General features: G+C 49.5%; 1 protein-coding gene across 1 annotated transcript in view; it reads left to right on the top strand.

Moving 5' to 3' along the window:
* Positions 1-12,387: 12,387 nt before the first annotated feature.
* The window catches only part of SPSB1 (splA/ryanodine receptor domain and SOCS box containing 1), a 62,743-nt gene continuing 59,952 nt past the window's right edge, over positions 12,388-15,178 (top strand). Inside the window, exon 1 of the mRNA XM_058304465.2 lies at positions 12,388-12,552. The gene's annotated coding sequence lies outside the window, so the exon portion shown is untranslated. The remainder of the gene's footprint in view (positions 12,553-15,178) is intronic.

Below are 15,178 nucleotides of genomic sequence, written 5' to 3'. Positions count from 1 at the left end.
CACACTTTGTAGATCACTACTGCTTTGTATTAGGTCTTTTTTTTTTTTTTTCAGATTTATTTTTTATTTATTTCTCTCCCCTCCCCCCACCGTCATCTGCCTTCTGTGTCCATTCATTGTGTGTTCTTTTGTGTCCCCCTGTATTCTCGTCAGCTGCGCCGGGAATCTGTGTCTCATTTTTGTTGTGTCATCTTGCCGCGTCAGGTCTCCGTGTGTGCGGCGCCATCCCTGGGCAGGCTGCACATTTTTTTGTGCTGGGCGGCTCTCCTTATGGGGCGCACTCCTTGTGCATGGGGCTCCCCTGCATGTCACGGCACTCCTTGCACGCATCAGCCCTGCACGTGGGCCAGCTCTCCACATGGGTCAGGAGGCCCTGGGTTTGAACCTTGGACCTCCCATGGGGTAGGTGAACGCCTTATCCATTGGGCCAAATCTGCTTCCCTGTCGTAGGTCTTGAAATTGGGAAGTATGAGTCCTCCAGCTTTGTTCATCCTTTCTCAGATTGTTTGGACCATTTTACATCCCTTGAAATCCTTATGAATTTTAGAATGAGCTGGCCAATCTCTACAAAGAATCCAGCTATGATTCTGATAAGGATTGCAATGAACCTGTACATCAACTTGGGGGTTATTGTTATCTTTACGATAATGATTTTTCCAATTTATGAGCATGGCTGTTTTTCCACCTATATAGATCTTTTTAATGACTTTCATCAGTGTTTTGTGGTTTGCAGAGTATAAGTTTTGCACTTCTTTCACTAAAAGTATTCGTAAGCATTTTGTTTTTTGATGCTTTGCAAATGGAATTGCTTTCTTGTTTTCATTTTTGGATTATTATTGCAAGTGTATAGAAATATGATTAATTTTTGTATATTCATTTTGTATCTGGCAGCCTTGTTGAACTCGGCATTAGTTTTCATCATTTTTAGGGTATTCCTTAGGATTTTCTATGTAAAGAGCATGTCATTTCTGAATAGAGATCGTTTTACTACTTCCTTTCTGATGTAGATGTCTTTTATTTCTTTTTTTTTTTTTTTTAAAGATTTATTTATTTATTTAATTTCCCCTCCTCCCCTGGTTGTCTGTTCTTGGTGTCTATTTGCTGCGTCTTGTTTCTTTGTCCGCTTCTGTTGTCGTCAGCGGCACGGGAAGTGTGGGCGGCGCCATTCCTGGGCAGGCTGCTCTTTCTTTTCGCGCTGGGCGGCTTTCCTCACGGGCGCACTCCTTGCGCGTGGGGCTCCCCCACGCGGGGGACACCCTTGCGTGGCACGGCACTCCTTGCGCGCATCAGCGCTGCACATGGCCAGCTCCACACGGGTCAAGGAGGCCCGGGGTTTGAACCACGGACCTCCCATATGGTAGATGGACGCCCTAACCACTGGGCCAAAGTCCGTTTCCCTTATTTCTTTTCATCACCAAATTGTCCTGGCTAGGACCTCCAGCACTATGAACAGAAGCAGTGAGAGCAGGAATCCCTGCGCTGCTCCTGATCTTGGTGGGAAACCATCCTGTCTTTCTCCAGTAAGTATGATTTTAGCCGAAGGATTTTCATCGGGCCCTTTGTCAGGTTGAGGAAGTTCCCTTCTATTCCTAGTTTTAAAAGTGCTTTTACCGTGAAAGGATATTGGGTATTTTTGAAGACTTTTTCTGCATCCACTTAGACAAATGTGTGGTTTTTTTAAAATGTTTTTATTCTAGTAACATATATACAATAAATATTCAAATATATATTACAGTGGTGTTGACTGCATTCACAATGTTGTGTTAACATCACCACCACCCATTACCAAAACATTTCTATCAACCCAAACAGAAAATCTGTGCCAGTTAATTGACTGACCATCCCCTCCTCTACCCAAGCCCCTGGTTACCTCTATTCTCATTTCTGATTCTATGAATTTGCTTATTCCAATTATTTCATGTCAGTGAGATCACACGGTATTTGTCCTTTTCTGTCTGGCTTATTTCACTCAACATGATGTCTTCAAGGTTCATCCATGTTGTAGCATGTTTTAGAACACCATTCCTTTTTAGAGTTGAATAATACTCCATTGTGTATTTATACCACAATTTGTTTATCCATTCATCTGTGCTTGGACACTTGGGTCGCTTCCATCTTTCGGCAATTGGGAATTATGCCACTATGAACATCCATAAGCAAGTATCTGTTTGGGTCTCTGTTTTCAATTCTTTGGATTATATACCTAGAAGTGGGATTGCCAGGTCATATAGTAATTCTCTATTTAACTTTCCTAGGAACCACCAATCTGTTTTCCACAGCAGTTGCACATTTTACATTTGCACCAACACTGTACCAGGGTTCCTATGTCTTTGCATCTTCGTGGGTGTGAAATGGTATCTGTGCTAGTTTGCTAGGCTGCAAAAAGCAATATACTAGAAATGGGTTGATTTTTACAATGGGAATTTATTAGCTCACAAGCTTACTGTTCAGAGGCCATGAAAATGTTCAAGTAAAGGTATCATCAAGACCATATACCGTCTTCCTGAAGACCAACTGCTAAGGATCCTGGACTCCTCCCTCACATGGCAAGGCACAAGGCGGTGCCTGCTGGTCTCTCCCTTTTCTGGCTTCATTGCTTCCAGCTTCTTGCTTCTGAGGCTCTCTGTTTGAATTTCGTTCTCATACAAGGGTCCCCAGCAAGAAGATTAAGACTCAACCTGAGTGAGATAAGTCTTTCTGCAACCTTTCTGCAACTATAGGCAAACCCAGAGTCTCCTCTCTCACATGGCCAGGTCAAAATCCCTTTCTCTGTGTCTCTTCTGTGTGTTCTCAGTTTATATAACCCAGCAAGACGCCTCATTGATGTAGTCCAATCAAAAGCCCTAAAGTGATCTAATCAAGGGTCCTTAATTGAATCTAATGCAATCAAAGGGCCTCACTCCCACAGAAATGGATTACTTTAAGAATGTAATCTTTTCTGGGAGTCACAAAATTCAAACCACACCACCCTATTATTAGCACCTTGCATTAATGTGGTACATTTGCTACAATTCATGAAGGAAAAATTTTATAATTGTACTAACTATAGTCCATTTTTTACAATAAAGTTCACTGTGTTGTACAGTCCTGTTTTTGTTTTTACTGAAAAAGTTATTGTAGTAAAATATATACAACCTAGTGTTTAATTTCTCAACTCTCAATTTTATTCCCTTGGTCTATATGTCTGTCCTTGCACCAGTGTCATGCTATCTGGGATTTTTTACATCTATATTCGTAAGGATATTGCTCTGTAATGTTCTTTTCCTGTGGCATCTTTATCTGGCTTTGGTGATGCTGGCCTCATTGAATGAGTTAGGGAGTGTTCCCTACTCTTCAATGTTTTGGAAGAGTTTGAGTAGGATTGTTGGTTAATTCTTCTTGAAATGTTTTGTAAAATTCACCAGTGAAACCATCTGGTCGTGGATTTTTCTATGTCAGAAGCTTTTTGATTGCTGATTCAAACTCTTTGTTACTGGTTTATGGAGCTCTTCTATTTCTTCTTGAGTCAGTTTAGGTAGTTTGTTGTTTCTAGGAATTTGTCCATTTCATCTAGGTTATCTAATTTATTGGCATATAGCTTTTCATAGTATCCTCTTAGGTACCAGGGGTGGAATTGAACTCAGGACCTCATGTGGGAAGCCAGCACTCAACCACTGAACCACACCCACCAGCTTCCCTGAGTTGTTTTTTTTTGTTTGTTTTGCTTGTTGTTTGTTTTTGTTATTTCAGGAGGCACTGGACCTCCCAGGTGGGACGTCAAGCATTCAACTGCTTGAGCCACACCTGCTCCTGTAATCCTTCTTATTTCTCCAAGGTTAACAGTAATGTATTCCATTTCATTTCTGATTTTGGTTATTTGCATCCTCTCTCTTTTTCTTTGTCCATCTAGCCAAAGGTTTGTCAATTTTATTGATCTTTTCAAAGAACCAACTTTTGGTTGTGTTAATTCTCTCTAGTGGTTTTTATTCTCTATTTCATTTATCTCTGCTCTAATCTTTATTATTTCCTTCCTTCTGCTCACTTTGGGTTTAGTTTGCTCTTTTTCCAGATCCTACAGTTGTGAGGCTAGGTCTCTGATTTGAGATCTTTCTTCTTTTTTTAATGTAAGCATTTAGAGCTATAAATTTCCCTCTGAGTCTTGTCTTTGCTACATCCCATAAATTTTAGTATGCTTTGTCTTCATTTTCATTCATCCCAAATTATTTTCTAATTTCCCTTTTAATTTCTTCTTTTACCCACTGGTTATTTAGGAGTGTGATCTTAATTTCCATATATTTGCAAGTTTTCCAAATTTCTTCCAGTTATTGATTTCTAATTTCACTCCATTGTGGTTGGAGAACATATTTTTGTTATTCCTATCCTTTTGAATTTATTGAGGTTTGTTTTATGGCGTAGCATATGGTCGAATTCAGAGAAGAATATCTATTCTGCTGTGGTTGGGTGGAGTGTTCTAGATATCTATTAGGTCTACTTAGTTTACGTGTTGTTTAATTCCTTTATTTCTTTGTTGATCATCTGCCTAGTTGTTCTAGCCATTATGGAAATTGGGGTATTGAAGTCTCTACTATTAATTGTCATTTCCCCCTGAATTTTGTCAGTTTTTGCTTCAGATATTTTGTTGCTTATATTAGGGTGCTCCGGAGAAACAACTGACAGGCTATATATGCGTGTACGTGTGTGTGAGCATACGTATATATATCGAATGGAGTGGAGAAATTACAGGAGTTGGTTCACATGACCATGGGGACTGGCAAGTCTGAATTCTGTAGGCAGGCCACAAGCTGGTGATTCCAGTGAAGGTGACGTTGTATTTTCCAGGAGAAGCTGTATGGCTGAAGAAGAGGCAGCAATTCTTCTTTTTGACTTCTGAAATCCTCAGTTCTGGCTTTAAGGTCTCCAGCTGAATGAATCGACTCCCCTCATTGCCGAGGGCAAGCTCCTTGTTGATGCAAATAGCAGTAGATGAAATTAACTGACTAATTATCTAACTCCATCTATGAAATGACATTACAGAACCATCAGGCTGACATAGCACTCTCTCTTTAGGTAACTGTGTATTTATAATTGTTATAGCTTCCTGACGGATTGATCCTTTTATTATTAGAAAATGTCATTCTTTTGCTGTAATAACATTTTTATTTTTTTTAAAGATTTATTTTTTTATCTCCCCTTCCCCACCCCCCACATTGTCTGCTCTCTGTGTCTATTCACTGTGTGTTCTTTGTGTCCACTTGCATTCTTGTCAGCAGCACTGGGAATCTGTATCTCTTTTTGTTGCATCATCTTGCTGGATCAGCTCTCTGTGTGTGCGGTACCACTCCTGGGCAGGCTGTGTTTTTTTTGCCTGGGGTGTCTATCCTTACGGGGTGCACTCCTTGCACGTGGGGCTTCTCTATGCAGGGGACACCCCTGTGTGGCATGGCACTCCTTGTGCACATCAGCACTGTGTGTGGGCCAGCTCACCACACGGGTCAGGAGGCCCTGAGTTTGAACCCTGTTTGAACCCTGCACCTCCCATGTGTTAGGCAGATCCTCTGTCAGTTGAATCACATCCGCTTCCCTCCAATAACATTTTAAAACTCTGTTTTGTCTGATATTCATATAGCCACTCCACCTTTCTTGTGTTTGATGTTTGCATAATATATCTTTTTCCATCCTTTTACTTTCAATTTATTTGTATCATTGAATCTAAAATGACAGCAAATAATTGTTATTTTATCCAGTTTAACAATCTCTGCCTTTTGATAGAATTGTTTGATTCATTCACATTTAACATTGTTATTCATATAGTTGGATTTACCATCTTTCCTTTTTACTTTTTGTTTCTGAGATGACTCAGGTTTCATTTGCATCTCTTTTCCTCCTTTACTGCTTTCTTTTGCATTAAGTGAATATTTTCTTATGCAGCATTTAAATTTCTTTAATGATTTCTATTATATTTTTTTAGTTATCTCTTTAGTGGTTAATCTAGAACTTACCACATACAAGTTAATTTATCAGAATTAGCTTTGGATTTATAATTTATACAGCCTAATTCCAGTTAGATATTGAAACGTTACTCCTATATAACTATATTCTCCATTATGTATTCTTCTTTTTTTTTTAAAGATTTATTTATTTATTTAATTCCGCCCCCCTCCCCTGGTTGTCTGTTCTCTGTGTCTATTTGCTGCGTCTCGTTTCTTTTGTCCCTTCTGTTGTCATCAGAGGCATGGGAAGTGTGGGCAGCGCCATTCCTGGACAGGCTGCACTTTCTTTCGCTCTGGGCGGCTCTCCTTACGGGGCGCACTCCTTGCGCGTGGGGCTCCCCTACGCGGGGGCACCCCTGCGTGGCATGGCACTCCTTGCACGCATCAGCACTGCACATGGGCCATCTCCACACGGGTCAAGGAGGCCCAGGGTTTGAACCGCGGACCTCCCATGTGGTAGACGGACACCCTAACCATTGGGCCAAGTCCGTTTCCCCAACGACTGCTTTTTAAATCTGTTAAGAGAAGGAAGGTGAAGAAATACACTTTTATATGGGTTTATATAATTACATAATTACCTTCATCAGTATTCCTTGTTATTTTCATATGGTTTTGAATAATTGTCTGGAGTCACCTGTTTTCACTTGAAGGAACTTCCTTGGCATTTCTTGTAAGAGGGTATGCTAACAACAAATTCTCTAAGTTTTTGTTTATCTGGGAATCTCTTAATTCACCTTCATTTTAAAAGATAGCTGTGTGGATACAGGATTCTTGGTTGGCAGGGTTTTTTTTTCCTCTGAGCAATTTTGTTAAATCACTGCCTTCTGACTGCCACTGTTTCTGCTGATAAATTGGTTGTTAATCTTATCAGGGTTCCCTTCTAAATGATGAGTGGCTTTCTCTTGCTGCTTTCTAGATTTTCTTCTTGTTTTGCTTGTGGCATTTTTATTCTGATGTGTCTCTTTGTGGGCTTCTTTGTGATTATCAACTTGGAGTGTGTTGAACTTGTAGATTAATATTTTTCAACAAATTAAGGAGGTTTTCAGTAATTATTTCTCCTAGAATTTTTTTTCTATTCCTTCCTCTCTTTTCTCTCCTTCTGTCACTCTCCTTATGTGTACGTATAATGATGTTCCATATATCTCTGACACTTTATTTTCTCCATTCTTCTCTTTGTTCTTTGGACCAAATAGCCTCTAATCATCTACCTTTAAGTTCTCTAATTCTTTCTTTGGCAGTTCTATTTGAATGTTGAGCCCCTGTAGTGACTTTTTCATTTCAATTATTGTAATTTTCAACTCCAGAAATTCCATATGGTTCATTTCTTATCATTTCTACTTCATTATTGGTATTCTCTATGTGATAGTATTCCCTATTTTCTATGTTATTCTTTAGTTCTTTGAACATATCTATAATAACTAATTTGAAGTCATTTTCTGTTAAATACGGAATCTGGTTGCTCTCACAGACTGCTTCTGTTGCCTGCTTTTTTCCAGTGCATGTCATACTTTCCTGTTTCTTTGTGTGTCTTGTAATTTGTTGAAAACTGGACATTTTAAGTATTTTATTGTAGCACCTGGATGCTGGTCTTCACGGTTTGGGACTTATTATTTGCTTGTTTACTTGTTTAATCACTGCCTGATTATTTTAGGGAAGTCTATCCCTGCCTCCTCCCTAGTATGAGACCTCTAATATAGCTCCGTGGAGGGAGCAGCCTTGGGCATTCCCACAGTCGCCCTGGCGGTTGTGGAGGGCTCTCCTTGATTGTCTCTTTTTCGGACCATATTAACTGTTCTGCTCCACTAATCGCCAGATAATTGTTCTAGAATTTTTAACAATGCTCTGGGCCATAGATTACTCCACAAACTGATCCAGTCAAATTCAGTCTCCTTCGAAAGGATATTTTTGAGGTTTGAGATTTGACCCCAGAAGGGCTCCTGCAACTGTCTCCCTGTTTCTCTCTAGCAAATCTGGGCAGAAGGTTTAGCCTGTCTCTCCAACGAGTCTGTCAAGCTCTTCCCAAGTGCCTTTCACTTCAACCCCCATTGTTTCTGAGAGTGCCCTTGGGCTTGAACTTCTCTAGGCTCTGTTGCAAAAGAAGTCAGTTCTTGTGGGGAGAGAGTTGGAGCTTTCTGTCCCACAGCCTGCCTCTTTCCCTGGGTAAAATCTCTGAGCCATGGCTCTGATGTTAGATGTGGGGTGCACGTCTCTCCAGGTGACACGTGGCTTTAGATGCTGAGCACTTCGTGGACGGGATCAGCAGAAGCCCAGGTCTCCTCGGCTCTCCTTTCCTGGCACAGGACCCCTGCCCCACAATCTATGGCAAAAGCTTTGAGACCCCAGTGTTCTCTGCAGCATTGTTACCAGATTTTGTCTAGGTTCTTGACTAAACTGCAGGAAGTGAATTTCAAGAGTGTGGTCGGGTTAGTTAGGCCAGTAATTCATTAAGGAATGGTGAGAAGAGAAATGGGAGAAAATAACGGATCATAGGTCCCAGGTAGAGAGGAAGGGGCTGAAAAGTAATAAAGTGGGCAGATTTACAGACTACAGTTCCTCACTATAGAATACGAATGCCCAGGTTTTACTCGCGTATTGATCCAGGCAGGGGTGAAGAAGCCAGAATAAGGCACGAACAGGCACCAGCCCAAGGCGAAGGCAAGAGAGAGCAAAAGGCCTTTGCGCTTGCTTTTAAAACCATTAATTATTCTGTCCCTTTGCTAATGGCAGGCGAGGAGTTCCAGCTGTTGGCTGTTTTGATTGATTACCCCACCCATCAGTTCCCTGGGAGGGCCCAATGATAAGACCCCTTGGAGAATATTTGGGGCTTCTGCGGGCTTCCGGAGGAAATCTCGTTCTGATCGGCAGAATCTCCCGAGGGTCTTCCAGCAGCCATCTTGGGGGCATTGATGTCTGAGCGGGCCTTTTGCCAGGTTCCAGGTTCTATGTTCCTACCTAGCCTGCTTCAGCACCACACCCCAGGGAGAGGCTCTGGCCCACGAGAGGGGCCTAGGGAGAAGGGAGCCTCACCTCGCCGCCTCACTTGCCCAGGACTCAGCCTCAGCAGTGGGCGGCTGGGGGCATGAGGAGAAATGGCGACATCCTGCCCTTTCTGGAAAGCCCTGTGCTCTTCACCAGGCCTCTGGACTGAGCTGGGAGTGGGGAGGGAGAGAGTGGGTCTTGGTTCAAGTACTGTAGGCCGTCCTTGCTCGTACTGAGTTGTTTCGCTTGTTGTTTGTTTTTGTTTCTTCAGGAGGAACCGGGAACCAAACCTGGGACCTCACGCGTGGGAGGCAGGCACTCAATCGCTTGAGCCACACCCACTCCCTCCAGAGGCTTTAAATAGTTGTTTATAAACATAATCCTCACCAGTTTCACTGGGGAGTGGGTCTGCAGAGAAATTCGTGCCGTTGTGCCCAAAGCGTGGAAGTGTTTTTGAAGAACTTGGCAATAATTTTTGTTGCAAGACCAAGGTCATCTCTTTATTAATTTCTTCTCACAGTCATAGGAACTTTCTCCAAGCCTGGTCATTGCCCAATGTCTCATTTAAAGCAGTGAACTTGGCTCTGAATCTTTTCCTTTATTCTGACAATTAACAATACCTAATAGAGCTAGGCTGCAAGCTCACAATTTGCCAGAAGGTGTCATTCTCTGATAATATGTAATCCTGTATGACAACTACAGACATTTAAAGCCAAATAATTTACAAAATGAATGAACAGATTATAATTTATGAATATTTATAAGATCAAAATTCATCTTTAATTTCATTTCGTATGATAGGTATATCTTAGGCGAAGGATGCAGAATGGGGACGAGGCCTAAATTTTATTAATATGTTTTGGCGTTTTTTTCTGTTCTGGCTGATTTTGCCACACTTTGTGTCAATGAAACCTTTTTAAAATTGTCAATAATAATCTCTAAAATGTGTATTGCCTTGAAATTCCTCAAATTCGACTCTAACACAATGCCCTGCCCAGGGTGTACACAATAAATACTTGTTTCTTGTACTCCAACCCCCAGCCCCTATCCTGGGAAACGGGTAGAGCTGTTCTAGAGATGAGGACATTGAGACGCAGGATGGTTAGGTAACACGCTCACGCTCACACAGCTGGTGAACAGCAGCGCTGCGGTGTGCAGGCGCTCGTCTAACTCCAGACACCGTACAGTTCACTCCAATCAGCAATCAGCAAAGGGACTCAGAGAGGACGGGAGCCCGGAGTGCTCTCGAGGGGCCAGTGAGTGTCCAGGACATCTCCGGTCAGACTCAGGACCATTATCAGATGCACAGCTCGGAAAAGGAGGTGATGCTAGCCTGTTAGCTAGCAGTTTTCCCCCATTCTTTTCCTTTGACTGCAAAGCAATGTGCAAGTTGTTACCACGAAAGTGATGACGTGGGGGTGGGGTGGGAGGGTGGTGCCCCCAGGAGCCCCGAGCCACCCCCCTCCCTGCTCATCCCCGTGGAATACAGTGCCTGGTTTAAATCTTGAGTCAGTCTTCAAATTCCTGGCTGCTGTTTATCAGCTGATGTCACATTATTTCAAGATTATGTGTCTTTTTAACAAACAACAGTATCGGTGCTGAGATGATGAGCTCACGTCCCTGCCACACACACTGGCCCTCAGGATCGCTCCCCGGCTCCTCGCCCAGTGGGGCGTGCCAGCCAACTGGCTGCCCAGCGTCACCAGCCTACCTGCCCCGCACGCCGGGGCGCAGAAAGCCTCGGTCTCCAGGGCCTCTGCTGGGAAATCCAGGTCAGCAGGATCCAATTACCCAACATGATCCCAGCTGGGGCTTTGAGATTAATACTGCTGGGGGGTGGGGGTGAGAGCTCTCAGGAATCTTTATTGGGAACTGTCCTTTTCACGGGGCCCCATCGAACGTGGCCGTCTCTAGCCCCAGATGGACAGAGCGTACCCTGGCCTGCTCCGGAAGAGCCGACAGCCTTGCCAGCACAGGCTGTGTGGCTGCAGGGCCAGCTCCACCGAGATGTCAGCACCAGGCCAGGGACACACATCTTAACACATGGAACACAGCAGAGAAACGCACCGAACGCAGGCAGCGAAACCCCGTGATTTTTAGGAATTGGACTCCTCTAGGGTATCGGAGACGCTCAGAAAGACCTTCTGCGGTCCCCAAAGTTCCCATGGCTCTCCCAAGTGCCATAACTCGGACAAGTTCTCCATTTGCAGCGCGGGCAGAGGGAGGTACATGCCAGTTAAATTCAAAGCACCCCCAGAGTGTCGTGACAGCTGCCCACCCCATCAGCCTGGGGGTCCCCATTCCTACACAACTTGCATCAGGACAGTCAACAGAGGGCCCAGGGTCACCCTCTCCCGCCCTGCCCACCGCAGCCAGTTGAACCTCAGGATTTTTATTCTAGGTTCAAAACCAAACCAAACTGGCTTTCAGCACAGTAAGAAAATAATAAACTTTGGAATCCAACAAAATCCATTTAGATTCCCTGCTCTGCTACAGCCTTCCCAAGGACGGGAAAGAAGGAACAACTCGGAAAAGCACGCTCGTTAGAGCTGCTTCTGGAGTAATGCTACGGGGCAGTGACTTGAAGGAACTTTTGCGCCGTAAACAATTTCTTTAAAATCTTCCCAGTCCTAGGGTGCAGGTTCCACCTTAAAGGGGGCACTTAACAGGCAATTACTCATTCATTCAACAAACGTTCCTGGAGCGCCTGCTGTAAGTTGGTCCTGGGGAAGCCCAGGCGCCCGGGTCCGGGACCGGAGACCCAGAGTCCCAGCGGGCACTGAGAGGGGGGCGCGTCGCGAGCGTCCGGCAGGGCCGGGACCCCTGGATTATCCGCTGGTCCCCAGGACCGCCGCCCCGCGCCCCAGAATTAAAAACTTGAAACTGTCGGACTTGGCAGATGAGGCAAGCAAGGCCTCGCTCCCGAGGTTACAGAAACACACCCCCCCCCCCCCCCCCGGAAAGGAGGTTTGGTTTTGCTTTGTTTTTGCAATTAGCAAGCCCGCGCGCCTGGGGCCCGGCGCGGCCGCGGCCTCCGGGTGTTGCAACCCAGGCCTGACGCCCCGCGGAGGCTGCCCGGAGTTTCCCAACGACGCCGCCGGGGGCCGGGAGGCTGCGGGCCGCCAAGGCCAAGGACGCCAGCGCCAGACGCCGCGACCGGGCCGGCCAGGGCGCGCGCCGCGCTCCCGCTCCCCCGCGGCCTCGCGCGCCCCCGGCCGGCGCCCGGGAGGAGGCGGCGGCGGCGGGGGGTGGCCGGGGGTCGCCGAGCCCGTGACACCGCTCGGCCGCCCCGCGCCCGGGCCCCGACCTGGCCGGTCCCCGGCGCCCCCGGCGCCCCCGCCGCGCCGCGCGCGGGACCCGGGGGGCGGGACGGGGCGGAGCGGCCCCGCCCCCGGCGCTGGTGGCTCCTGTTCCACTTTAAAGCCCCGGGTCGCTCTCCTCCCTCGCCCAGAAGTCGCGCTCGGGCGGCCCGCGCGCTCGTAGCAGGAACCAGGCTCCAGGCGCTGGCGCCGGGGCCGCGGGGAGCAGCGACTTCCCCCCCGGCGGCGGGCGCGGCCCGGGCGCCCAGAGAGCGAGCGGCGGCGGCGGCCTCCCCGGGCGCGCGGTAGGCAGAGCCGGGCGCGGGGTGGGCGCGGGGGCCCGGGCACCTGGGGCTGCGCAGCGGGGCGCGGGGGGCGCGGCCCTCCCGCGGGGGCGCCGGGGAGCCCCTGCGCTCGCCGCGGGTCCCTGGGGAGGGGGCCCGGGCGCCGCCCTGCGTGGCGGCCGCTGCGGGCGGAGGCGGGGCGCCGCGGCCCGGGCCCCACCTGCGGGGGCGAGACGGGGCCGGGGTCTCGGGGACACTGGGGCCGGTCGCGCAGGAGTTGGAGCCTCGGCGGCTGCAGACGCGAGTGGGGACCGGGCGGCGGCCCCCCGCTCCCTCCCGGGGGCCGTTGCCCTCAACCGCTCGGCAGCCGGGAGGGGGCACCGCGACCCCGCGCCGCAAAGTTAGTTTCGCTTTTCCCGCCAGTCGCGGGCGCGGATCTGCGGCGAAGCCCCCCGCCCCCCCACTCCCAGGGCTTCCTCCTGTCCAGCCTGCAGCCGCCTGCCCCGGGGAGCCCTCCTGCCCGCACCCCTGGGCGGCGCCCCCTTCCCTGCCCGGACCCTGGCCCCGCGGCGTCTCCCGGCCATGAAGGGAGGGCCCGAGTTGGTCAGAACCCGATTAAAAGAGAAGAGCTAAAGTAGCCTGGCACCCTGGTGGGCGTGTGGGGAGGGGCGGGGAGGGGGGGCTTGATGATTGCCTTGTTCAAGTTCTAGTGATGGGGATCGTGAAGGCTCCTCCCAAAGCAATTGGCACCCGGGGCGTGTGGACTCGGCCTCCAGGGGAGAGACTGAGTCTCCGAGGAAGCTGTGCGCGTGTGTGAGTGTGTGTGAGAGGCCATCTGCGGTGACCTGGCAGCGGGGCCACAGGTCACCCACAGCTGCTTGGCTTGACTCTCGTGCCTGGTTGTCACAGGGGGCTGTGGACCCCGCACACCCACCACGGCCCCGCGGCTGGCCGGGCAGGCCAGGCTCTCGCCCTCCGTCTCTCCTTTTCTTTGAAAACGAACTGGGCAGTTGGGGGTGAGCTGGCAGGGGCTGCTTCCTGCGTGAGTAATATTTAATCCAACGCTGCGGCCAGGAGCATCAGAAACAGGGCATGATTGAGTTTTAACAGGTGTTTGTGGTCAAGGCGCCATCCCGGTGACTAAGGCTTGCTTTCTTGGGAGGGCTCTCTCCCGGGGTAGGATGGTGGGTGTGGGGAGAGGGGCCTGGGCCGCATCATCCCTGGTCGGTGGGTGCGGCCGAGCAGCGAGGAGGGGGTGCTGCCTCCCCCCTTTCCCCTCCGCGCGGTCCGTGCCTTGCTGCAGCCCGCTCTGGGCAGTGGCCAGCGCTGGCGGCCCTGGGCGAGCTCCCGCACCCCGGGAATCTCGGTGCTGGAGAAGCCCTCACGGGTCACTCATCTGGTCCCACCTCCTTCCCGGCAGAGGCCCAGATGGGGTGCCTGACTTGCCCGAACTGCACAGCCAGGGCTGCGGACCAAGTCCCCCAAGTCCTGGCTGGGGCTGTCGGTGGCTTTGCCTCCAGCACTGAGGTCATGGGCAAGGCACCGAGCGCCTCTCCAGCTGTCCAGCGCTGGCTGGATTAGATCACCAGGCGCGCGCCTCTGCTCCCGCGCCGCTGCTTCTGCAGGAAGCCCTTTACCCAGCAGACGGAGCGTGTGCGTGCACGTGTGTGTGCGTGCGTCTGTGGCCCGCCGGGGTGCCCTGGGGTGCCGTAATGCAATAACTTTTGAGCCTTTTCTTTCCAAGCCTGGCCACCGCACAGGCCGAGGAAAGAGCTTGGGACCCCCTTGAGCCCGGCGCTCAGTCGGCCAAGAGCAGCAGGCGGGCCTGCCTGGGCTTCTGCGGGCTGGGCCCTGCGGGGGATGCACGGGTTTCAGGGCTCTTAGGAAGGAGGGGTCCTGCCTGGGCCTGGGGATGTCCCTCTGGAGTGGGCGCGGCTGCATTCCTTGGGCTGCTTGCAGGGGCTCCACCCTTCAGCGGTCCCCCAGCCACCTCGCCCCTGTGCAGTCAGCCCAGCTGTTGAATGTCTCCTCCTGACTGGGCGGGGGTCCTGCTGGCTGAGGCCAGCGCCACCCTCCCCCGCCCCCCCCCCCTCACCTGCTTGCCGGGGACGCTGGGTGCCGTGCTCCTCGCTGCTCTGCGCCCTTCTTGCACCCAGCCCGCCTCCCGGCTGTTGGCGAGTTTAGTCTGGGGATTTCTCACCAGTTCTTCTCGAGAAACAGGTTGTGGCTGGCATGCGTGCTTTGATTGATCTTTTTGTTTCGGAAAAGTTTGAGAACTGGCATCTGTATTAGACAGAAGCACACGGGCAGGTCCAGGTGTGCCTCGGTCCGCCCCGCGCTGCGTCAGCCTTTCCTCCCCCCACCAGCCTGATCCGTGAAACCCACACGGAAGGGGAATGCTATTTTGGATTTTCAATTTGCTGCTTTCCCCTTTTCCAGTCGCCTGGCAGCGACCCTCGCAGTAGAGGGTTCAAGGGGTGCTCCAGCCGGATGCTGCCAAGTGCTGTGTGGACTTGATTTTGAACGAGCCCCACCGCTAGTATTAGCAAGAAACACTTGTATAACACTCCCCTGGCCCAGGAATCTCAGGACTGAACCCTTGCCCCCGAACCTTGTAGGCTTGCTGAGGACCCTGGGTGGCACGCCC

Source organism: Dasypus novemcinctus, chromosome 9 (assembly GCF_030445035.2).
Source record: "Dasypus novemcinctus isolate mDasNov1 chromosome 9, mDasNov1.1.hap2, whole genome shotgun sequence".
In the NCBI taxonomy this organism is placed as follows: domain Eukaryota; kingdom Metazoa; phylum Chordata; class Mammalia; order Cingulata; family Dasypodidae; genus Dasypus; species Dasypus novemcinctus.
The sequence above is the reverse complement of the archived record's forward strand: the minus strand, read 5'-3'. Positions and strand labels throughout refer to the sequence as shown.